This window comes from Zalophus californianus, chromosome 11 (assembly GCF_009762305.2).
Source record: "Zalophus californianus isolate mZalCal1 chromosome 11, mZalCal1.pri.v2, whole genome shotgun sequence".
Taxonomy (NCBI): Eukaryota; Metazoa; Chordata; class Mammalia; order Carnivora; family Otariidae; genus Zalophus; species Zalophus californianus.
The window spans coordinates 89312703-89339902 of record NC_045605.1 but is presented as its reverse complement, the minus strand read 5'-3'; the positions used below and the strand labels follow the sequence as shown (position 1 = coordinate 89339902).

At 36.8% G+C, this 27200-nt stretch overlaps 1 pseudogene; it reads right to left on the bottom strand.

The window, feature by feature from the left end:
- Positions 1–4619: 4619 nt before the first annotated feature.
- Positions 4620–27200, bottom strand: part of LOC113913601 — a 55760-nt pseudogene continuing 33179 nt past the window's right edge.

Here is a 27200-nt window from a genome sequence, read left to right as displayed (position 1 = left end):
ATTGCCTGTTGTCCAAGGCCTGAGGAGAGCTGTGTCATACACTTTGGGCAGTTGTATAGTTCCTTATGGCAGAAGGGTAAATTTGGAACCAGTTACCCAACCATGGCCAGATGTGGAGTTTCTAAAGCATTGTGTTGAAGAACAAAAGTACCAACAAAAAAATTAGAAACAAATCAAATACTCATTAATATATAATTGGTTAAATAAATTTATGCTGCATGCTTATCTTTAAACTCCAACTTGCCTTTGAAAAGAATGACATGGAGAGACGTCTATGACACATTGTTAAAATAAAAATTTTTTTTTTAAAAAAGCAGTGTTCACAAAGCCACAAAACCTTGTGTATGTATACATACATATGCGAAATACAGAATGAAAACTGCAAGGATAAACTTGAAATTGCTAATACGTGGTTACTTCAAAGAGTATAACTAAAAATAGCAGCGTATGTATACTCTGTGTATTACATGTCTCTGTGGTATTTGTATCATTCACAATGTGAAGATGCAGTAATACTTTTTAAGATAAAATAATGAAGAAGACTTCATATTGGTTAATTACTTGGGACTCACTCTGAACCTGTTTAACTCTTTGGTGAAATGCCTGCTGTAGCTTCAGAGTTAAAAAGCATCTGAAGTAACAAAAGTAGAAACAGGACACATTTATAAAAATATGATTACTTTTCCGGCACTGCCTCCCTACCTTTTAATCTTGACACCCAATCTGTACAGCAGTATCTCCCACCCCTTCTGTGTTGTTCAGTGCTGCAGATCTGAAATGCTCTTCCCTACTATTACTGGAAATGACATGAAGGGTCCACTCTCTCCTGCAAATCTGACATGCCAATTTTGAGAGAGGATTTGAGTAGTAAACACATGTCACAATTTATTTCTTTTCCAATTGTGAGACTCAGAGTCTCCCCCAAGCCCCCAATTTGAATAGCTGAAAACTACTTTTATGTCTTTCAAAATCCTGACAGGCATGTGGATTTGGAACATGCCAGCAATATGTCAAACAGCATCAGTCCCTCTGCCTCCAAGAATGATTGAGACTATCTTTTAGGATCAGTTCCCGAAGAGTGATTTGCTCAAAATCAGCTAGTTCAAACAAGAATTCTTTTCCTGACAGTTCAAAAATTCATGGTAATTGGAACTGGAAATTACTTAGGTCAGCCAATCATGTCTCCATGTTCTACCTTTGTCCTCATCACCACTATTCTCTGTACAATCAGTCACACTCAGAACTAACAGTGTTCCCAATTAAACTATTGGGAATAACACAGTCACTGGTAAATATTCTTATCAATATCAAAAATGTATTCTATATATCCCAATTTCACTTACCTTCATAAACATGTTATCATGTTGATAGTTCAGAATAAATCTCACTGTCAGAATTTCTAGAAGCTGGAGAGAGACAACCTTAATTCAAGTCCTGGCTCTGTCAATCATCAGCTTTGCAACTTTAGTCAAGTTATTTAACTTCTTTGTGCACTTCGTTCTTTCTCATCAGTGAAAGGGGGATAATGGTATCTATAGTACAGGATTGTTTGAGAATTAAGTACCTTTTATTTAAAAGTACATAGGTCATAATAAATACTTAATAATATGTGTTAATTATCATCACCACCATCTTTATGGTCTTCATCATTAATATCATCTCCTAAATGATTAAATTATCATTCTTATAAACCCTGTAGTGGTTTTCCATAAATTGATTTCTTTTATTTTGTCTTTAAGGATTTTACCTTAAGCTGTGCCAAACCAACAGTAATTGCTTATTGTTGACACATGAATAATGGCTGCGCTATCAAAAGTATGCACCCAAACTCAAAGCAAGCGCTCAGGGAATTTTATTTGAGCTCAACCCCACTCACATTAGATTGTCACACAACAGTTGACCAATGCTTTAGAGGCCATGGGGGGTGCTTATCAAGTACTTATTCAATGGATGATGATTTTATGAGAAAATACATATATCATCATTTCCATTTGATATTAATGAGGCACTAGAGTTCATTGAACAGGTTAAGAACTTTATGTCTGATGATAGATAGATATGAATATAGATGGAGATGCATGTATGGATATATAAAATTATTCTTACCTACAACTGGGTCACTAGGCAGAGCCTTAAAGTCTTATACCCTGTTCTTTAGAAAGTAAACTTCACTAGGACAAGTGCCACCAGCTACTCTCCAAGATTTGACCTTTACTGCCCACCTGCTTCTACTCACTGACCTCTATCCCACATTTTCTTTGAGCTCTTCTTTCCAACTTCTCTCTTAACTCAGGAAAATGCAAGCACTCCAGCATAGTCACTACCCTGACAAAACCTCAAGCCAGCCCAGACCACCCAGAGCAGTTTGAGTGTAAGCCTCGATTCACACCTGCACAGACGGACTGCGGAGTGACTTCTAGAATGACCAACAACTACCTTTACCTCATTTATAATACTAAAATCTCCACCCAAGAAGAAGAACGAGGGGCACCTGGGTGGCTCAGTCGTTAAGCGTCTGCCTTTGGCTCAGGTCACGATCCCAGGGTCCTGGGATCGAGCCCCGCATCGGGCTCCCTGCTCGGCGGGAAGCCTGCTTCTCCCTCCCCCACTCCCCCTGCTTGTGTTCCCTCTCTTGCTGTCTCTCTGTCAAATAAATAAACAAAATCTTTAAAAAAAAAAAAAAGACGAAGCAGCACGAGCCTCATTTACATAACACAATGTATGTACAAGCATGTTTCCTTAAGGTACAAGTGTGTCCATATGCCCTCCTCTACATATGATGACAAGGGTTACCTGTCTAAATATTCATCCTAACCCTAAATAAAGGAACCCATTCACCCTTGCTCAGGGAGTCATGGCATTAGAAGCCACTCCCACAATCCTCCTAATTGCTGCAAAAACTCAACCTGGTGCAGTTTTCTGACTCACGAAGGAGCAAGCTCACATTGGTTCGGTTACACAAGGAGCTCCAATCCTTGGTGCCAAGGACACTGAAATCCAGATGTCTGCAACTACCCCCCTGGACCCGTACTACCAATACTTTCGGCGTGGTGGGACTATCCAATCCCACCTATTCGTCTCCCACCTTTTGTGATTGTTTCCCACTTGTTCATTTTATTTATTTATTTATTAAAGATTTTATTTATTTATTTATTTATTTATTTATTTATTTATTTATTTATTTATTTATTTGACAGAGAGAGACACAGTGAGAAGCAGAACGCAAGCAAGGGGGAGTGGGAGAGGGAGAAGCAGGCTTCCCACGGAGCGGGGAGCCCGACGCGGGGCTCGATCCCAGGACCCTGGGACCGTGACCTGAGCTGAAGGCAGATGCCCAATGACTGAGCCACCCAGGCGCTCCCCACTTGTTCATTTTAAACTGACTTCATTAATTCACAATGAGGAAGAACATCTGAGTCATGAGACGTGAGTTGTGTGGCCTACACAATCCCCTTCTCCAAGGGTAATACAGAGACCTCAACTAAGAGACAATGTTGCCATGGGAAACCCTAGAGAAGCACTTTACCCAGGCTGAGGCAAGACCATGGCGGAAATGTTTAAGGAACACCAAAAACAAAGTGTAACTCAAGAGTAAAGAAGGGAAAGAATGGCCTAAGATAGCGTCAACAAAGCAGCCAGAGACCAGGTTACATACGGTTTTGGAGGTTCTATCAGACATTTGGATTTTACTCTGAATGAGGCAGAATGCCACTGACAGGGTCCCAATATGGTAAGACGTTAACTTTTTTGTGCTTTAAGGTCTTTCTGCTGTTGTGTGTAGAACAGACAGAAGTGATCTCAGAACAGAACAAAAAAGATGAGAAGCCTGTGGAGGTGTCCACTCTTCTGTTTCCTTGTTTTATGGTTATTAACACCCATCACACTTCCTGTTCTATATAAAAATATTTATATAGCCTTGAGGTCAGGAACAATATCAGATGAATTTTTCTTTTACCTCCTGCAATGCTTATCATATTGTCTTATTTTTCACAGTATTTCTTGGAAGCATTTCATAATAGTTATGAAAACAATTGAATTTCCATGGTTTTTAATGCATTTCAATAAGGCAGTTTTTAATTATTGTTTTATTTTTAATTATTACAATTTTTCTATCATTTTGAATAGAAAGTCTTCCAGATTAGAGATACAGCATAACCGAAAAACTTGGCAGAGAAACCATCACCAACGCATTATAGTAGTGTAAAGAGGAATATTTATTAAATGGCCACTTGAACACATGGTTCTGTAGGAAAATATTCTTTCATTATCCATGTTGGCAATCTTTCATCAGCACTATATTTATACCAGACTAACAGAATTTTGTAATGCTTCCAATGAACTAAATTTGCATGTTTGACATGCATAGGCTTTGTAAAAATCTGTACAGTATTTAAATAATTACATAATCTTACTCAATAGCTATGAGCAACAAGAAACACAAGCAACCTCTCAACTTTCTCTGATCAAAAATGTATTTCATTCCTTTGTAAACAGGAAAGTGCCTAGATTCATCTATCATTGCTGAATTGATATGCATAATTTTGACTGATCTTATCTCCTGTTTGTAAATCTTCATGCAATGAGAAAGGGACACAACATAAGCCTGATGATTTTAAGTGGCATTAAGTAACTAGAAGCTACAGACCTCAGTGTCATGGCAGGATAGCACACAGAATGTTAGATAAAGTCTAAAGAGCTCCTCAGCTTCTGGAAAAGAATACAATTTGGATTGTTAAAATTATGTGACTCTCTGCTTCTCTCCCTTTTGATTAAGTCTTAACACAACACACATATAATTATGTTCCTTTAAAATCTAGAAATAAAAAAAGAGATGAAAAATTAACTGAGTGCATTTTATGATGAACAATTCAGTGAGTTTCTCAGATCCTAGAACTTATTTATTCTTATCTTTCACAGCATTATAAAAGCATCTATTTGTTATCTAGTGTTTTATCATTTTTTCCCTCTTTGATGCAAAGTCCAGCAAAACAAATGAAAAACCTTGAAAACTAAGGATGGTCTTATAATGAAATTCTAAGAAGTAGAGAGTTTTTCCTGTTTTTTTTTTTTTGAAAAGGCTAAATTCAAATAAGTTTATTTAGTGCCAATAATCTCTCTCTCTCTCATATTTCTAATCTCACCTTGACCCAATTACACAAACAATAGAAAAACCAAAGGACTTGATATTCCTGACCATTGTATTTTTTAAATTAAATCCTAATTTCCATAAGACAGCATTCCTCTTTTAAATATTATTGGTTCATATTAACTCTCCTCTGTAAACACAATGTTTGGGAATCACATTAACTGTTCCAGTTACTATTGCTGTGTAACAAAACCACCCCAAAATAATGATTAAAAAAATTAGGCTCATGGATTCTGTGTGTCTGTAATGAATAAAGTATAGCAAGAACGATCTGTGTCTGTCCCTCATCTGAAGCCTCAGCTGGAAAGGTGCAAAGGCTGAGGTGACTTGAACACAGGGGGCTAGGACTGTGTAAACGTGTCTGATAGCCAGTGCTAGCTACTGGCTGGAACCAGAACCAGAGCAGTTGAGCAGAATACTTCACATGGCTTTTTCATGAGGCCTGCATTTCCTCACAGCATGGTCCCCTCAAGATAGTCTTTACATCATTTCTCAGGGCTCCAAAGTTATGCTTCCCAGCTAACAAGCCAGAAATCGTGTTGCCTTTTATGACCAGGTCTTGAGAATCATGTTGCATCACTTCTGCCAAATTGAACTGTTTACAAACTAACTTCAAGCCAGCTCAGATTCCAAGAAGAGGGTAATTGGGGACCACATGTGGATGGTAGAGTAGTAAAGTTCAAAAAGGACAAGGGATGGGAGATACTGTACAGCCACATTTGGAAAATAAAAAGTACTTCATCGACTTTTACATTCCTATGTTAACCGGAATGTACTTAGATGAAGGTCTTACACAAGCAACAGTAGTAACCAGAACAGACAACCTGTTATGTTAATATACCTTATTATGTTTAAGTGGGAGATTTCCTACTTCAACAATGGCTGAGTCCTCAAATACAGGAACTAAGAATACTTCTTATATATATTCTTTTTTAAAGATTTTATTTATTTATTTCAGAGAGAGACAGAGAGAGAGCTAGCAAGCATGAGCAGGGGAGGGGCAGAGGGAGAAGCAGACTCCCCACTGAGCAGGGAGCCTGACACAGGCCTAGATCCCAGGACCCTGGGATCATGACCTAAGCCAAAAGCAGATGCTTAACCAACTGAGCCACCCAGGTGCCCTCTTACTCATATATTCTAAAGAGATTTTGGAGACTATCTACAAAAGACTTGGTAAGTAGTAAACACAAACTAGTTTTACCATTTTTAGCTCATAATCTACTCCTAAAATACAAAATGATGAAATAGTGCTCAAAGCCAAATAGTAGTTAAAATAATTTTGGGGAACCCATTGAACTGAATGGACTTCTTATGGGAGAAGGAATTCCGGAAGAAGACATACACGTTCTTGAAATATAACATGAGGCCTCTGCCCATTGATAAGTTTCTCAGGCTAACAGAGCAGGACGTAACTAATGACAGCTCCAACCTCCTGACTTCTGCTTGGTCTAAGCTACCCACTCTCTCACCTCCCTACAGTCTCCATGTGATTCACCCCAACTCCTCCATCATAGCACGCAGAGTAGCTTCAAAAATCTAACCAGCTCATTCTTCTGCTTAAAATCCTTCAGTGGCTTCCCAGTTGTCAGGGTGCCTCTATGGGGGCCCTGTCCTTCTTTCCCGCTTTCACCTCCTTGTGATGATCTTCCAGTGTCCAGCACCACGTCCAGTGCTTCCACCTGCCAGGTGTTTGGAACTTCCATCCCTCTCTGGAACCCCACAGCTTTTCTTAGACCTCACAACCTTGGCTGTGTCTTCCTGTTGACCAGATATCCCTCCAGCTTCATCACCTGCACAGAATGGTTATTGTACCCCAACGCTGTTACAAGTTCCCTCTGCACCTTCTATGTCTCTTCTCCTAACACTCGTCAGACCTTATGAAAATTACTTGACTCTTATGTATTTCTATCTCCACAAAGTAAATGTCATGAAAATAGTGACTGAGTCTATCTTGACTGCCACAAAGCATCTAGAACAGCATTCAGCTCAAAATAAGAACTCATTAAGTATTCGCTGAAAGAACAAATTTTAAAAAAATAATTTTCAACTTGCTTTTCGATTTCTTGACAGCGCATTGCCAGAATTTCTAACATATATTTTATGTCATTATATGTTTTTAGGGTTTTTTTTCTCTTTAAAAGTTTTATATAAGTGGAAAAATAAAAATAAAGCAGTAGGGCAAATCCTGGTGTGCTAAGAGTAATTCCACATATTTTCATCAGTACCAAGACAATTGTTATCACTTGCCCAGGTGTACAATTTTCTTATTCACTCTGTCCTATAGTATTATCAGCCTTTTGCTTTAGAAATGCTTCACCTCCATAGTACCTTTCTTTCTTTAGAGCTATTAAATTTTTGATCTCTAAAATTTTTTATACAATCATGTATAATCATAGATTTAGGGTATAGCTTCTCTTTGTCTCTCTCACACACACACACATGTTCTCTTTTTACTTACAATAATTAGAACTCTGAGTGTGAGACTATATTTTATAGCAGGATTGCAAATGAAACAGGCTGAGCTGATGCCATAACATAAAAAGAATTTTATAACGTTTCTTGAGGGCAATGAAAGCCCCATCTTGAAAATTTCTTAGGGCAAAAGGGCAGGTGATAGGCTATATACGAAAGGAGTTAAATATCAAAATATATAATTTATTTTTTTAAAGACTTTATTTATTTATTTGACAGAGAGAGACACAGCGAGAGAGGGAACACAAGCAGGGGGAGTGGGAGAGGGAGAAGCAGGCTTCCAGCAGAGCAGGGAGCCCGCTGCGGGGCTCGATCCCAGGACCCTGGGATCATGACCTGAGCCGAAGGCAGACGCTTAACGACTGAGCCACCCAGGCGCCCCTCAAAATATATAATTTAAAATGCATTTGTGGAGGGGAACTACTTCCTGGAGTTTAGTAGAAAGTAGTATTCGCTTGGCCTAGTTCACAGCACAATCCTTCAAAATCTATGATTACACCAAAGGCACAGTCATTACCTTAATGGAGGGGAAGCTCAAGAAGAACATGCAAACCTGGACACTTCAGCAAGAACCTTGATTATGGAAAGTGGCAAAACAAGTGGGCCTTACTTTCATCTGAGCACAACCATCTACAATTTAGAGGATGTGGCTATCTCCACGTTCAGAATGTGTAAGGAAGAAATGGGACTATCACATTCTTTATAAAGATTTTATTTATTTCAGACAGCAAGAGCATGAGCAGGAGGAGGGTCAGAGGGAGAAGGGACCCCAAGATCATGACCTGAGCTGAATGCAGACGCTTAACCCACTGAGCCACCCAGGTGCCCCTAGATCTCCAATTCTTAAAAACACTCTTTTGTACTGTTGAGAGATTAGTTCCTTTGTGGGGCTACTTGTTAATAAACAAGGTTCCATGTTAAGCTATTTGTTTATGAATTATGCATTAATTATGAAATATTAGCAGTTGTAGAGACTACAGTTAATGGATACTTGGTAAAACAGAATGAAGAAATGCTTATATAAAAATTAATTATTTGGCACAAGTTAAAGAATTAATTAATACTGTAGATATAAAAGCACTTCTAATGCAACATTTCTTTGATTCTAATAATGCATAAGCTATAGAGCACAGAAATACTTTTGGATTTGTTTAATACATATAAAAAGAAAAATGGCTTCTGTTTTCAAATTTGTGGTTATTTTTGAAAGACCTTTCCTGAATTAAAACAATTTATACATGTGTACATGGAGATAAAAGATTCTGATCCAAGTGGTCAAGTATACAATCTGTGATCTGTGTTTTTATAATACAGTGCTGGGGTAATCCTTAGGATTAATAATCACTGTTCTAACCTTTTATGCCAAACACTCCCATAGTTGTACTATCATATCTGTGTGAGGGATTTTCACAACTACATTTCTAGCTTTGACCTCTCATCAGAGACTGAGATCAGCAGTTCCAATTCCACGCTGGATTTTTCCACATGGGCAGCCTGCCAAACCCAAGTTCATGTTCAACAACAAATCCATGGAAAGGCATTGAGAGACACACACAAAAGAGCAGCAGTCTGTGGTCAATGGATATTTCAGTGCTGTTTTGGCCTTCATTTCACATCAGTTTGTTTCATTTATGTTTATAGCACTCTTCTAAGAACTGGTTTTCATCCTGTATCTTTGGTCATCGCCTACATGTATTTTTTATCTAAAGATGATTTTGAGTCTTTTCATTCTAATTCATGTACATTCACAGAGCTGGATTATTTTTTTTTCCCTACATTTTCTAGGAAGGCTTAAAGTACTGATACTGGACATTGGAAATTAAGTTTATGAAACTGACCAATATCATTATTGGCAAAATGTCAGAGTTTCCCAACAATGAAGAAACTGATCAGTTTACTTGTCCAGGCCAATGAGGTTAACAACTGTGACTCCTGAGAAATTCTACTTCCAAACTGTGAATAAAGATTTTAATTGCAGGTTCATGCTTTCTCTTAATAACATCATGCCAACTATTATGATACATGTGTGGTTGTAAGAAAACAAAGCTTTAATGGGGAAGAACTATGTAAATATGTTGCAATGTGGAAAAGATCTTAACCAATAAAAATCTTTGTAAAAATTGATCTTGTGAGCTTCCCTCAAAATGTTATCTTGTCTACACCTCTGATGTTGAAACATGAATTCAGTAAATTTTCCAATGATACTGCAAGCCAGCTACTACAATTTCCACCCCCAAGTAAGCTACATATACTGAGGGGAGGATGAGGAAGGAGCTCAGTACCTTCTCTCCCTATCTATTTGTCTAGATGGCATCATTCTTCAAGACCCATTTCAAACACATCTTCCCCATAATGTCTCACATGATTCCATAAGCCAGACATGATAATTGTCCTTTGAACCACACCACACAGAACTTATGTGTCTTTTGGCACTTATTTTAAGGCACTCCATGTTATCATTATGTAATATTTTATTCTGTTGTCTTCGAGGCATTATTTCCTTCAATATTTCAAGATCTGGTTCATGTAATAGGTACACATCATACCTATTCACATCATAGATACTCAAATACCCAAGCCACACAACAGGTATTTAAACACAAGTTAAGTGGACCAGTTTTACCAGCACTCAATCTGTGTCATTTCCAATCTCTTCAATTTGGAATCATGTGGGCCTCCATCAGTTCCAGTAGCATAATCAGTCTCATTAGTGAAACAAACAAGTGGTGAAAGCACTGTGAGACAGAAGAAGATAAGAGGGCAGTTATGCAGAAAATCTCGCCACTGTTGACCTATGAACCACAGATCAAGTGGACGTTCCATCCTGCTGTCTCTTTTATCGTTGCCTCTGCTACTGTCACAGCTGGACCAGAAACCCTCTATGTCCATCAGTTTCTGAACACAGGCTGATACTGCCATTTCGAGTATGGAACTGAGTTCTCAGAGATGCTGTCCAATTTGCAGCAAGATCACTCCTCATGGGAATCTTTATCAGTCCAGGTCCAGACATAAGGAGAAAGGACAAGTCTGAGTGACTAGGAAAAAGGGAGAACCAGTTGCTCATTCCACCAATTTGTTCTTTCGTTGAATTCATTGAATCCTTACAACATCTCCATGTGCTAGCTACTAATATTTCCCCCTTCTATGGATGAGAAACTCAAAGCACAGGTTAGCTAAGGAACTTGCTCAATGTCACAAAACTACCAGGTCGAAGAGCTGAGACACAAATGGTAGTGCTTGGCTTCCAAGTCTGTACTCTTTAACAGTCATTTATAATTTCTTTTTAAAAAGTCTTCCTGATGAATCTCCTTTGTTTTTTTTCTGGGACGTGTAAAAGGCGTAGGCCTTGGAGACAAAGGACCAAGGCTAGGTCTTTGCTCCATACCTCATATGTGCTGAATGACTTTGAACAAGATTCGTAACCCCTTCAATCTCATTGCCCATGCAAAATGGACAGAATCACAGCTTTCTCCTCTTTCTAAATTACTGTGATAATTAAATTAGATACTTAGAATGGAAACACCAACCCCAGGACTGGACAAAAATATTCAATAACCGTGAGCTTTCTTCCTCTCTTCATTTGAAAATCTTCACAAAAACTAGTTCCACTTTTAGAAATATAGTTTTCCACCTTTATGTTGTAATAATCTCACATCTATGCAAAACATAAAACCAAATGTCCTATGAGAATAAGTTAAGGACTATCAGATATTAGGGATAATACTACTGGCATTTCAGAGTCTTAAGATACCACTGATCATAGGAAGTACCATTATTTTAGGTGTTTAAATGGAAAAACTGCTAATTACTCTATGATGAAGCTCAAGTGCATACAAGCTGTCTTGGATAGCCTATACTGATCCCAAACCAGATATACAGGCCAAAAGCTAAACTTCTAGGAGCACTTTTTATGGACTTGGAAAAAAAATCTGACAATATAATAAGTTTTGTGATCTGGGAATCATGATTTATCTTACTCCCACATCCAGTCCATTAGCAAGCTGTATCCCCTTTTCAGGGGAGTATTCAGAGATCAAATCATTCAATTGTAACAATACCCTACCCCCAACCCTGGGCATCCTCCATTCTTTTTACTTTCTCCCTAGAACATATTATCATCTAGTATGCTATCTGATTGGGTTATGTGTTTGTTTTGTGTGTTCCATCTTCAACTCAGAGGGCCCTCCACAGCCCTGAGAGAATATAAGCTCCATCAAGACTTTTGTTGTGATTGCTTTTTACTGATTTGTTCAGTTCCCTATATTCAAGCTGTGAAAGGCAGTCCTGGCATATAGGAGAAAATCAATAACTATTTGTTGAATTAACAAATATTACTCATGTTATTTAATTATTGGGTCAGGAACAGAATCATCTCAATTTCAAATCTGGATAAAGCATTGCTTAGAATTAAAAATAAATAAAATAAAGTTCACCAAGAACTTCCATCTTATACATTCACAAAATTGTCTTTTCTTCTTCTTTAATGACAAAATAGATTTTTTGTTCTAGAAATAGGGTAAGAACCTATCTCAGGTTGAGCCTCTTGCTCTTTTATTTCACACAGAAACAACCCCACCTTGTGGAATGAGGGTAAGTTTGCTGAAGCCTCAAACACCCTGGCAGCATCTCTGTAACTGCAGATGTAGAGGGCACAGTGTATCTCTGACACTTCAAGGTTTCTGTTGATTTCTAAATGTGCTATAATTGCAGGGGATGGAGACGCTGGAGACACAGGCTACTTACTGTCTCAACTGAGCCACTCCCTAAGGTAATGTTTGAGTAACAGATTTAAGTGATTTTCTTTTTCTGATTTTTTTAAATATTCCTTTGCCTCATAGTTGTGCCAGAATATTGATACTTGTTCTACTTTGTTTTCCTAGAGGAATACCACATTTTCTCATAAAACTTTTAAGGTGGTATTATATAGAGGTTTTGAACAACACACAGTGCTACAACTAACCAAGACAGAAAGTTCGAAATTGACTAGGGAAATCACCTACTATATCTTGGGGCAATTATGAATGGACAGGAACTTTTACTAGGAAGTAACGAATTCTGTGCTCTGGACTATATTGAACCCTGAGCAGTGCAAGTTCCAATTTAAGCTAAAATTATTCTAAGGAAATAGAGATGTGTTCCACACAGTGCTAACCACCTTGGAAACCCGAAGGATGCTTTCTTTGATTGATGTACTACAGCAAGTGACTCATTAAAAATAAAACTTTAGATTTAAATGAGTAATTGTGTATTTGTACACTCAAAAATACATTCCGGTTAGAAACCATTTGCTTTATTTTTAGTAGACACAGAAGAGAGAAAATTCATGCACAAGATGTCATTGCTAATTTTTGAAGTAATTCTTCCGTCAGATTTTTACTTTTACATTTGTAAGTAAGTTCTCAAAGAAATAAAGTTATCCAAAGTTCCATTATCTTAAAAAAAAAAAAATTCTAATTTTTCAACTTGTGTTGTTACAAAGGTAATTTTATATAGTTCAATGTTCATACTGAGTTTACATTTCAGCCTTTCCCTCTTAATATTTATAGAAAATATGGTTTGGGCACTATAAGCAGTCTTCATATCTAAGTAATATTTCTTTAATTTTAAACATATGTAATAATTTCTCCATTTAAAAGTCATTTCTAATTTCTCACTACTATAATCACATTATGAGCTATTACCACTTTTATGGCTGTATTTTTCTTTTAAAAAGTTACTGAATAAAGCCAAAAGAAAGAATGGAGAAACACATGATACACTTAAATCCATCATCCATGCTTAATAAGAACAGTGACATGCTATAGGTTAGGGTTTTCTCTAACAACCCAGTGTCCTCTCCTGCCTATAAGTTCTCTGCAAATCTAGGAAACAGAATGACAGATTTTTTTTTCCCTTCCCAGTGCTTATGGATCAAATTTAGACTATGAGGGCCATTACAGATAACTGGTTCTCTTCCTTCAGGATGGTAAGTAGAAGTAGAATCCAAAGAGTAAAGGGATCCAGAGTGGATTTCCAATATTAATAAACATTAGCTTGGGTTGTTGAACAATTGGATCAGAAGTGTATGTAAAGTATTTAAATCATACCTGGCACACAGCAAGTACTCAATAAATGTTGGTTGTTATTAGTTTTTTACATCTCTATCTATTCAAAGGTAGACTATTCTCCTTGGATCACTTATTCATTTTCAAAAGTTCTATATTATTGTTACATGATTTGGGAGCAACAAGAGATTTTACAAAAAATATTTCCCCCAACAAAACCATGCATAGCTGGGGCTAGAATTCAATCATGGAAACACTGTTTATCTTTTTTCTTTCCACTCATAATTAATGAAAATATGAAACAAATTCACTAATCCTGAAATACTATAGTAAGTTCCAAACGATAGAATCAGAAAGACTACAATTAGATTTTTACATTTCAGTTTAAAATTATTGGACTTAATCTCATAGTCTAGAAGCCAAAAAGAAAAAAAAAGAAAGAAAAAAAACCCCTCATATCAAATGACTGCTTAAATAAATGCAAATTTGAGATTATTTATAAGACAGTTTCAAAGGAAATGAATTACAAGGTTTTAGTTATAAAATGGTATTAGTGTAACATTCAGACTCCATAACTTTTTAAGCTTCATTTAATAGGGTTGAACATTGTTAATTTCATGGTGACGGCAGGCTCTTGACTGAGCAAACAAAGATGATAAAAGTCAATCAAGAACCTAGGATCACAATATGAGTTCTATTAAATTACTTTCATGGTACATTTTAGTTATTTTTAAAGCTTTCTTAACATTTGGCAATATGCACACACTACTAGGGATCACTATGGGATATCAATTGCACCAAGGATATGAATTATTCGTAGAGAAGAGTAAGTGGTGTAAGGTTTTTTTTGTTTTTTTTTTTTTTGGTTTTTGTTTTTTTTTTACAAACACAATTGATTAACAGGCTCACATCTACTATATTCAAGGATGCTTGAGAGAGAGAGCTTAAGCATGCAAACACAAATTATGTCATTACTAAATCAGCCCCTTTTTGCCACCCACTGCATAGTAATCCTCCTTTCCACATCAGTTTTTGGTGTGATTTTAATGACTAAAGAAATGCTCTTTCATTTTCAGATTGCAATTTAAGTAGCAATGCAATCACACCAGAGATTTAATGAAAAATGTCTCCCTAATTTTCTCATACACAGCATGACTATAATATAATGAGAAGGCTGTGTCCTCTATCTGCTCAGAAGTCTTCACAAGGCCTTCTCAAAGGCATTCCATGGGAAGACAAATCCCTCTAACATTTGCAGGCAGCTTGGTTGAAAGGCAGTAACAGTGTGGTAGTCCAAAAGCATGGACTCTGGAACCAGATCACAGGAGTTCACAGGCCAGTTCTATCATCCAGTTGGTTCAATGAGGCATAATCTGGCAAATAGTGTATATATTTAAAGTGTACAACAGGATGTATACATTGTGAAATGATTTCCACAATCAAGTTAATTAACATACCTATCACCTCACATAGTTTTGTTTGTTTTTGGTAAGAACTCTTAAGATCTACTTTCAGCAGATTTCAGTCTAGATTCTAGAAGTGGTGAAAGAACTGTGGCCATTTTTAATCCATCATACCACCGTTTAGTGATGGGTCTATTGCCATGTCTCCTCCTCTGATACTATCCTTTCTCTCTTCCAACTACAATTTTAAATGTGGTAACATGACCAAGAGCTGGTGGGACCACCTGAGTCTCATGGAATCCTTTTTCAATGAGTCTGGCTAGATACTTCTCTTCTAGATTGGTGTCCTAGGAAGAGGCACAGGTGTGAAGCTCCTAAGTCTTGCCCTAGCCTGAGATAAAACCAAAGGAAGTTGCTCCTTTCTAGAGTGAAGAAACTCAGTTTACCCAGGCTCATGATTAACAAGGAAAAGGCAAATGCATGAGAAACAGAGAAACATTTAACAAGGGAGACAATCATCACCCCTTGCTCCTCTCTCCATGGACACTGTGCATCAAAGGCAATCCTTGCCTTACACTGCCCATTCCTGTACTGCAAAGACTAAAGGCTATGTCTCATGTCTTTAACCTCATCAGTGGAGATTCAGCACAGCATTATAAATTTTATTCACAGGTGAGAAGACTATAAAGGAGTGAGCAGAATGTAAAATGAAAAATAAACATAAAACTAGATGCAAAAGGCATTTAATATAAACAGGCTGAGAATCACAGTAGATATGTATTTACCCAATAAATTTACTTATTTTTAAATTTTACTGTTGATTTGCCTTGGTCAATTATTATCTGAATATCAATTATTTCATTAGATACCAAGGTAAAGATTCTCTGTTATGTTCCAGGATAGGGATTTTCTTAAAAGTGTTTCTTGAATGGGTGCATCCAAATTCATAACTTCAAACAATACATACAGGGAGACAATCTGAACTAAGTCTGTTGCAAAAATTCTACAAACAGGCCTATAAAGCATTTTACTATAGGCAACTTAAGGTAGGTACTGGAGTTACCTATGATGAGTTACTCCTTATAATATTTTTAAAGAGGTTATCTTTGCTTTCCTCTAGAATTTGCTTTTTTAGAATTAATTCTGAATTGGCCCCCACTCAATATTTGACATTCAGTCAGGCTGCCTTTTCCTTGAACTACTTTGCTTTCAAAATCATGTCCAAAAGAGTTTAACTTCTTTCTCCCCCAACCACACAAGTTATTGTACTTGTTAAAGAATGGATAAAATTCCTAATTTAAAAAAAAAACAAAACCCAGGGGCACCTGCGTGGTTCAGTCAGTTAAGCATCTGACTCCTGATCTCAGCTCAGGTCTTGATCTCAGGGTTGTGAGCTCAAGCCCCACATTGGCCTCCACACTGGGCATGGAGTCTATTCAAAAAACAAACAAACATATTTATGTATGTGTGTGTGCATCTTTCTTGAACTATTTCATAAATATCTCATTATATTATTCTTTCTTTCTTTCTTTTTTAAGGTTAAACATTTTTTTATTATGTTATGTTAATCACCATACATTACATCATTAGTTTTTGATGTAGTGTTCCATGGTTCATTGTTTGCGTATAACACCCAGTTATACACAACCCATCCCCCCAGGCTAACCCATGCCCTCTCCCCTCCCCTCTAGAACCCTCAGTTTGTTTCTCAGAGTCCATAGTCTCTCATGGTTCGTCTCCCCCTCCGATTTCCCCCCTTCATTTTTCCCTTCCTGCTTTTTTCTTCTTTTTTTTTTTTAACATATAATGTATTATTTGTTTCAGGGGTGCAGGTCTGTGATTCATCAGTCTTACACAATTCACAGCACTCACCATAGCACATACCCTCCCCAATGTCCATCACCCAGCCACCCCATCCCTCCCACCCCCCAGCACTCCAGCAACTCTCAGTTTGTTTCCTGAGATTAAGAATTCCTCATATCAGTGAGATCATATGATACATGTCTTTCTCTGATTGACTTATTTCACTCAGCATAACACCCTCCAGTTCCATCCATGTCATTGCAAATGGCAAGATCTCATTCCTTTTGATGGCTGCATAATATTCCATTGTGTGTGTGTATATATATATATATATATATATCACTTCTTCTTTATCCATTCATCTGTCGATGGACATCTTGGCTCTTTCCACAGTTTGGCTATTGTGGACATTGCTGCTATAAACATCGGGGTGCACATACCCCTTCGGATCCCTACATCTGTATCTTTTTCTTTGCAGTATTATGTTTCAATTTGGCAAACATTCCCTAAGACATTTACCCTGGATAATAAAACCACTTCAGGAGAGTCAGTTCAACCTCAGTGAGACAAATGACCATTTTCTTTTTCAACACCTGCAACACTAAGTGCCAAGAGAGAAGTGTGCGTCTCACTCTGTGCCTGGTACAAACTGCACAGAAGCAACAGCGAAGATGACTCAGGTCAATGTGAGCCGGCTCCAGCACACCACTGAATTAAGTCCATATCCTAAAGTGTGATTTAATAGGGGAAGATAAAAATTAATAATCAAAGCTTAGAGGAACTTTTGTTTGGAATAACACTCAAAACACAACAGGCTTCCTTTCCTGAAAGCTATGTTAGCTTTTTCAAATGAGGGGATCAACAAATTTCTTACAGTCAATTACCTGAGACTGAGACTGTGAATCTAGAGGAGATTCTAAACCTGTCTGAAATAAGAATTGTAAATTAAAAGAAGGGAATTGGGGATCATTTTTAATGAAAAAATTTTCAACCTTATCTTCGGATTAGTGGCATCATTATTTTTTTTTCTTTCACTTCTTTGAAATAGTAAGAGAAAAGTACTGATTTCAAATTTTAATTCCTCTCTCCCCTGGTCAAATATCCTGCAGTACTTCCTCTATTCCTACTGTTATTAATTTACTGGGCACTTATGATTTATCACCTGAATTAAGACAATATTCTTCTAACTGGTCCCCTTGCTTCTGAGCCATAATCTTCATAAATCCCTATACAGTGCTGCAGAGTGATTTGTCAGGGGGAAAAACCGTATCATATTGATCCTCTGCTTAAAATGCTTCACTATTTTCTCATTCCCCTCAGTACAGATACAGACTTTACAGCCTAGAATAAAGAACCTCAATGATATTGCTTTGGCGTCTTCGCCTCCTCTCTTATACAAAACCAAACTCATTCTGTGCTCTCTGTGATAGACTGACTGCACTGATACACACAATTTCCATATCTCCTGGTACCCATGCATTTTTAATACTCTCTCACATGGATTTTGGACTTATTAAGTGATGTGATTTGCTCTGGCCAATGGGAAAACAGAAAACTTGATGCAAAAAAGTCCCAAAAAAGTGTTTGCATATTTCTACTTCCATTCTTGGACACCTAGGAATATGAGGTCCACTTTCTGCAGGCTGATAGGCATGGATTAAGTACACTCATCCCAGTAATCTTACGCCATCAGCCAACAGCAAGGAAACATTCACATATGCATCCCAAGCTGAGGCCAAAAGAAATGGTCAGACAAGCCATACGAATATCATTTGTAGATTCATGAACATTAGTAAATCACCATTATTTAAGGATCTAAGCAATGAAGCATTGGACAGTAAATAGTACCATAACAAAAAACAGTAACATGTTTCATTGGCTTCTCGAATGGGCATTGAACAAAGACTAGAACAATACTGAGAATGCTGCTAAAAAATGTTTTATAATGGCAAAACAACTGGTGTAATTGTCACTTGCAGTAAGTTGGAAGATGTAAAATGTACCTAATAAAATTTCAGAATTGAGCAACAGGGGTTTCCAGGCACAAAGTGGAAAGTGTGTTGGCTTTTCTGAGTTGTTTATGTATATGAGATAGATGAACCAGTATTTTCAGGAGAGAGCATAAAATTGTCTCTTGTCTCCAAATTCTCAACTGGGAAAACAATTCTCAAAGTAAAATACCTAAGAGCAAAGATCAAATCAAGAGAGACTCACCTAACTAAGTAAAAGGATTTCTTAAAGTCAGAAAGGCATTATCCCACTGCAGACAGTGACACACAAAATATCACTGAATAAGTCTGGAGAGACAGGCATGCCTCAATAAAAAATTCTTGATGTGACACTTCAAGCACAAAATGGAATCAAAAAAGTGTTTTAGATAGCCACAATATTTGTTATTTTTTAGATAACCCACAATACTTTTTCAATGTTGGTGAAAGTGCCATTGGCCTAGAGTTAAAAAGAATCTATGCATTTCAAAATATATTTCAAGGCCTTTCAAAAGATTTTGGGACATATACCTTTCTATGTGCAAGATCAGGCTGAGAAAGTAGCTGAAAGGGTATACTTTTCAATGATCTTTTCAGGAGTTAAAAAGTGAAGGTAATAGACCTGGAAAGACATCCCAATGTGCAGAGCCATTAAGCTGTGAAAAATAATGGAAAAGAGAGTTTACTCACATAGAACAATAGAGAACAATAGTCTAGAGAGCCAATCCCAAGGAGCAAATCTTGGTCTAATCAAGAAACACCAACCCGCCCACACTTGGGGTAGCGGGAATTTGTAACATTGTTCCAACTGGATTCTACAGTTTTTATGAAGCAGTGACTGCTATGTGTCCCCCACCCTACATTTTATTTTTTAGTTGTCTTTTTTACATTATATCATTACATACATTACATCGTTAGTTTTTGATGTAGGGTTCCATGATTCATTGTTTGTGCATAACACCCAGTGCTCCACGTGGAACGTGCCCTCTTTAATACCCATCACCAGGCTAACCCAACCCCCCACCCCCTCCCCTCTAGAACCCTCAGTTTGTTTCTCAGAGTCCATATCCCACCCTACATTTTAAATGAAATGGACTATTGCAGTTATCCTGTACTTACCTGATTATGTTATGAGTATGTAAAGACTTGGTGGCGGGGAGGAGAATAACTTGTCTTTCTAATGTATAGATCTCTGGATGATGACGAACTAAACTATATGGACCTCATGTAAAGCATGAGTTCCTGGACTCTCAGTCTAATATAATGATCAATGAGTATATAGATTATTAAAGGGAAATGGGATATGCATATGGATTATTTACATGTGGAAAAGACATGAATCAGAGAGAAGATATTGGTAAAGTGATTCTATTTGTGCCTCTAAGTTTTCATGTCTTTCTCTATTCATGTTCTTTGTGGTACCACCCTCCTATGTGGACTCTGGGTTTGGTTACATGAGTTACTGTGGCCAAAAGGCCACTAGCAAACTTATCACAAACAGAGGATTAAAAAGTACTTGATACTCCCTTTGGTTTTCCATCAGAGTATGTTTAGATTTGCCAGCTAGAGGTTGAGATATGTGTCACAGAGACAGTCAACCAAGTTGAGAGTTTTCTTAATTAGTAAAAAAAAAATTTCTGATAACCAGCTAATATCCCTAAGTAATATTATCATTCCTTATCTCTAAGAAATGCTCAGCCAAAACCCAATCAACCTGTAAACCTATGAGAAATGACAAATGTGTGTTTAAAGCCACAGAGTTGCCTGCTGATTGCTAGACAGCATTATTGTAATAGTTAACTGTTAGGATACTCTCTCAAACCGGATTTCCCTCTAGCTCCCACATTATTATCATCTGTTAATTACCTAAGCTAGTAATCTCCAAATTATCTTCATGATTATATTCTTTCCCCTACTCACCAACACACACACACACACACACACACACACACACACACACACACACCCCAGACCATCATAAGTTATGTCAATTCTACTCTTATAATATTTTTTAAATTTAACTATTTCATTCTATGTTCTATAGTCACAATTCTAATTTATAATTTCATTACATTTGTCTCTTTGTAACATTCATCCCATATCTACTTCCTGTCGCCTATCTTGTATTATTCTCTCATATGCCAACAAGATTGTCCTAAAAGAGATTTCATCATGTCAGTCAGGCTTCAATGTCCCTGGCCAACCTTGCAGCTTGGCTTGCTATTGGAAATCTTTCCCAATTTACCGTAGGCTATTATCCAGCTTCATATTCAAATACACTATAGCATTCATCTATGCTCTAGCATTTACAAATTATTATCTGATTTCTGAATACACATGAATCTTTTCCTCTGGGCCTACTTTTTGCTCCTCCTGGAACTGCACTGTCCAATACACCATGTGTGGCTATTTAAATTTAAGTTAACTAAAATGAAATATAATTAAAAATTCAGTTCCTCATTCATACTAGCCAGATTTCAAATGCTCAGTAGCCAGACTACCATACTGGATAGTGCAAATCACAGAACATTTCCATTACTGCAGAAAATTCTATAGTTGATTTAGAGTATTTTCTCCTTATGTGAATATCTGCTCTACTGGATGACACAGACATACTGTGAGATCCAAACTGTATTTATATTATCCGATATTCATGCCATTATTTTCATTGACAAAATATAGATGAAAGGGGGAAAGTTCAAGGATAATCAGGTTAGGATTGATTCTTTGGCAAGGTTGCAAAAGTACTAATGAAGAAACTAGTTACATAGAATCACACAGCAGATTACTAATGGATTATGCATTACGTGACTTAGAATTGGGATTCAGAACAATTCAATAGAATCCTAGTACTACCAGTTTGGTCTCTCATCTGATTAGCTTTCAAAGAATCCCCAGAAAACTCTAGATCCTATTGTGGTCATTTTTCAAAGTCCAAATTCAGATTTCACCTTCTCTCTTTAATATTCCATGTTATCTCTTCCTTCCAAAATTGCCATATTCCATCTTTATTCCATCTGGAATTAATTCTTATTTTTATGACTGTAGTTACATTTTGCTTGACATATCACATTATACTGAGATTACATATGGTTGAATTTTTAATGGAATTTAATGGATGCCAAATATTATTTACTAATCATAATGTTCCATAGAATATAAGAGGATTAAGAGGGTAACAGGAATCATGCCTTATATTATATATATGATGTATCATCTATATATAGATATTATGTACTTATCTCTCTATTCCTGCCCCTCGATGTTCATTAGGATATTAAAGAATTTGCTGACTAAATCAGGTGGGTCTTAATTGAGAGGCTCTTCAGAAAATCCCACGTTTTAAAAGAGGTTACAGTCAGGGGCAATGCTTAATTCAGATGGATGAATGTTATTGAAGAATTTCAGCAAGTGTGAAAGCTTGGGGTATTTTATGGGTAGAAATGTCTTCCTAGGGGCACCTGGTTGGCTCAGTCGGTTAAGCGTCTGCCTTTGGCTCAGGTCATGATCCCAGGATCCTGGGATCGAGTCCCGCATCGGGCTCCCTGCTCAGCAGGATTCTGCTTGTCCCTCTGCCCCTCTCTCTGCTCGTGCTCTCTATCTCTCATAAATAAATAAAATATTAAAAAAAAGAAATTTCTTCCTAGTAGCCTTTCAGTTACACTATATGGAATCCAACTTCTACTATGGGACGAAATCTTAACACCAACTTTGAAATGGCCTTATTCTAATCAACCAATACAGGTCTCAAAACACACAAATCAACAATTCTATTTAAGAGAATTCTGAGACTATGAGTATTTTTCAATTCATGGGGGACAATTCCTGATAGACTTTGTTTAACCATACAGTGAACATTTCTACTGTGGCTACATTTTAAAGAGAAATAAAAGCAAAGTGCGGAATTTACTAAACCTCAGTAAGTGCTATGTAAGTATTCATCCATCACTTATTAAAGAAAAGACATTCATAGTAAGGTTGCCTTTGACAAATGTAATCAATACAATTGGTAATTAGAGTAGCAATCAGGTGGCAACATCCTGAGCAGAAAACCAAGTGCTCTATTAAACAATAACTACAAAATGTCAGAACAATTTTATTTTTTTTAAGATTTTATTTGAGAGAGAGCGAAAGTGAGAGAGATCAGAGGGGAGAGAGGGAGAAGCAGACTCCGAACTGAGCAGAGAGTCCAATGCGGGGCTCTCTCCCAGGACCCCAAAATCATGACCTGAGCTGAAGGCAGATGCTTAACTGACTACACCACCCAGGCACCCCTGTCAGAACAATTTTATCAATGAAAGACACATTACTAAAAAACAAAGGCGAAATTCCAAACACAGGTACTTCACTACACACTGTATCTGGGTTTTCCCATTTCTATTATAGCCTTTAACTATACTATGCCTAGCAATATTAGCTCTCACATCTGACCTCTTATCATACTTTTTCTGTATCTTGGCATTCATGACTATTCTTATATTTGGGCACATGTTATCTCTCATACACATGTTATCTCTCAGACAAGTGCTCTTAAAAGAAGTCATGTCTTTAAACTGTTGTATTATTTGTTGTTATTATGCCTGGAACACCTAAGATATTAAATGAATGTCTATTAAATGTATATATCATAACAGCTTTTATGGGTTATTACAGTCAGACTCTCCTCAAAAAAGCAGTATAATGTAATGACTAAGAGCAAACACTAGTCTGGGTGCTTAAATATTTATTCTTTCAGTTTTTAGCTTGGGCAAAGCACTCAACTTTTCTAAGCTTCATCTTGTCATCTTTAAAGTGAAATTAATAAAATATTTATTTTACAGGGCTGAAAAGATTAAAAAGGATTATTTAAGGAATTTTTAACTATTACTACTGTTAATTAGGTCCAACTTAGACTTATCTTTAATACCTTCCCTCAAGGTAAAATAATATTGTAGAGACTAATGTGATTAAGGATATTAATCATAATTGGCAGTTTGGGGTTCATTTTTTTAAATTTGGGTATATGGAAGAAGGTGATATCTTACTCATCTTCTGTGTTAAGACACACTGAAAGGGGAAAAAAATGCCCAATATATAGACATCAACAATTTGTTAAACTAAGACAGTGCTTTAAATTTCAAAGTAGTTCCTCCTCACAGCAACCAAAATAACCCAACACTTGGCTAAGATGAGTTATTAATTTTATTTCAATTATGGGAGATTATAACTGGCAAAAAAGTATCTTCTACAGTTGCAGAGTCAGCTTTACCAGCCTGATGCTCATCCCAGAAAAGCCAAATGAATAACAGATTCACCGTGAGCAATTTTCCAAATTTCTTGCAACAAGCACTATAATTTGCTTACAGGTATAATGTGCCACCAATAATTGGACTAACTTGAATTCTGTTAGTGTAGCATCTGCTGATACCATTCCTTCCTCCTAATTGCAATTATTAGAGCTCTCTTTGACTTTGTCAATTTCCAATTCCAATGCATTGGTTGTTCAAAGCCATTTGAGTAATTATGATTGTTGTTCTCCAATCATGGATTAATTCTCTGAAGCATGAGTTGGGAGATAATTCAGTGAGGCTGTTGCTTCACCATAAAAACTGAGAAACATTAAAGACAGAAAGCGACTGTGAATACGTATGGATGTGTATACATATCCACACATATATAACATATATTTAACTTCTAAAAATATATATACATATACATACATACATTTAACTTAATTAAAACCTTGATTTACAATGTTTATATATTACATTAGCTTCTTCCTATGAAATGGGAAATATGCGAATCCAAACACTACGATTGGTTTCCCAAAACATTACAGTAATTTAATACTTAACAGTCAATGTTAAGGGTATATTGTCCCTTTGTTCATGTTGTTATGTTTGTTGTAGGGAGAGGTTACCTGTTTTAGGTCTATTTTAAGTTAATTGGATAGTTATGAAAACAAAAGACTTATTTTGGGCTCAGTCCACTCGCTTGTGCAGCCACAATCTGCCCTCAAATAAATGAGCTAAACTACAATGTGTTTTGATGGACTCATAGCAATCATAATGATGCTAATTATTGCTAATGAGAATGTGATAGGAGAGTCAATATGTGAAACTTTAAATAAACTTGCTATGCTTCACAATGATTTTCTCATAATGATCATACCTGCACTAGTTTTATTAATGAGTGACTACCTGGCAGAGCTGGAAACCCTCTTGCTTAACTTTGGGTAGTGCACTGAATATAAGGTTTTGAATCAAAACTAAATCAATCTGAAATTCTTTTCTAACTGTACCAGTAACTTTAACAACTCTGAGCCTTAGTTCCCTTATCTGTAATGTTGACATAATAAAATCTCTCTTATAAAGTTATGAAGAATAGAGTTGACACGTATTGGGATCCTAGTAGATAGTGCTCAGCAGAGAGGAAGTACCAAAGCAATGGTATTTGTCAGATGCTGAGTTGAGACTTAGAAAGTAATATAAGAACCTCAATAATGAAATGTTACATAATGCATGAAAAATAATGCCTTTAAGAGAATTAGTTATATAAAGACTCAGAAGTTGGTTTTACTGGTTTTATTCATAAAATACCCCCAAAGTTGAATACATTAAATAAATTGAGAGTATAAAGTACATTTCACCATTTATACCTGAAGTTATCCACCTTTTGGTCTTATAATCAGTTGCATTTCAGAAATCTCAGTCTCACCCACAGAATTAATTCACTAATAAAAATTGCACTTACATTATAAATCATTAATGACTGCATGCTATGTGCTAAGTGTATTAACATACCTTAGCTCACTTATTATGACAAATCTATGTGATAATTGTTATTGTAGCCATTTTCTTCAATTTAAATTTTTTTTTTAAGATTTTATTTATTTGACAGAGAGATAGTGAGAGCAGGAACACAAGCAGGGGGAGTGGGAGAGGGAGAAGCAGGCTTCCCGCGGAGCAGGGAGCCCAATGCGGGACTCGATCCCAGGAACCTGGGATCATGACCTGAGCCAAAGGCAGACGCTCAATGACTGAGCCACCCAGGTGCCCCAATTTAAATTTTAGGTAGTTAACATGCAGTGCAATATTGTTTTCTGGAGTAGGATTCAGTGATTTATCATTTACATACAGTACCCAGTGGTCATCACAACAAGTGCTCTCCTTAATACCCATCACCCACCTAGCCCATCCCTCACCCACCTCCCCTCTACCAACCCTCAGTTTGTTGTCAATCCTTAAGAGTCTCTTATGGCTTGTTTCCCTCTCTCCTTTTATTCTTTCCCCCGTCCCCTATGTTCATCTGTTTTCTGTTAAATTTCACATATAAATGAGATCATATGGTATTTGTCTTTCTCTGACTGATTCATTTCACTTAGCATAGTATACTTTAGCTCCATCCATGTCATTGGAAATGGCGAGATTTCATTCTTTTTGATGGCTGAACAATATTCCATTGTATATATATATATATACCACTCTTCTTTATCTATTCATCAGTCGATAGACATTTGGGCTCTCTCCATACTTTGGCTATTGTTAATAATGCTGCTATAAACATCAGGGCGCAGGTATCCCTCTGAATCTGTATTTTTATATCCTTTGGGTAAATACTTAGTAGTGTACTTGCTGGATCATAGGGTAGTTCTATTTTTAAATTTCTGAGGAACCTCCGTACTGTTTTCCACAGTGGCTGCACCAGTTTGCATTCCCACCAACAGTGCAAGAGAGTTCCCTTCTCCACATCCTTGCCAACATCTGTTGTTTCTCATGTTGTTAATTTTAGCCATCCTGACAGCTGTGAGATGGTATCTCATTATGGTTTTGATTTGTTTTTCCCTGATGATGAGTGATGTTGAGCATCTTCTTATGTGTCTCTTAGCCATCTGAATGTCTTCTATTCATGTCTTCTGCCCATTTCTTACCTGGGTTATTCGGTTTTTAGGTGTTGAGTTTGATAAGTTCTTTGTAGATTTTGGATATTAACCCTCTATGAGATATGTCATTTGCAAATATCTTCTCCCATTGTTTTCTTTGCTGTGCAGTTTTCATCCTAATGAAGTCCTAATAGTTCATTTTTGCTTTTGTTTCCCTTGCCTCCGGCGACATGTCTAATAAGAAGTTTCTACAGCGAAGGTCGAAGATGTTGCTGCCTGTGTTCTCCTCTAGGATTTTGATGGTTTCCTCTCTCACATTAAGGTCTTTTATCCATTTTGAACTTCTTTTTGTGTATGGTGTAAGAAAGTGGTCCAGTTTCATTCTACTGTATGTTGTTGTATGTTCAACACTACTTGTTGAAGTGTCTATTGTTTTTCCATTGAATATTCTTTACTATTTTGTTGAAGATTAATTGACCATAT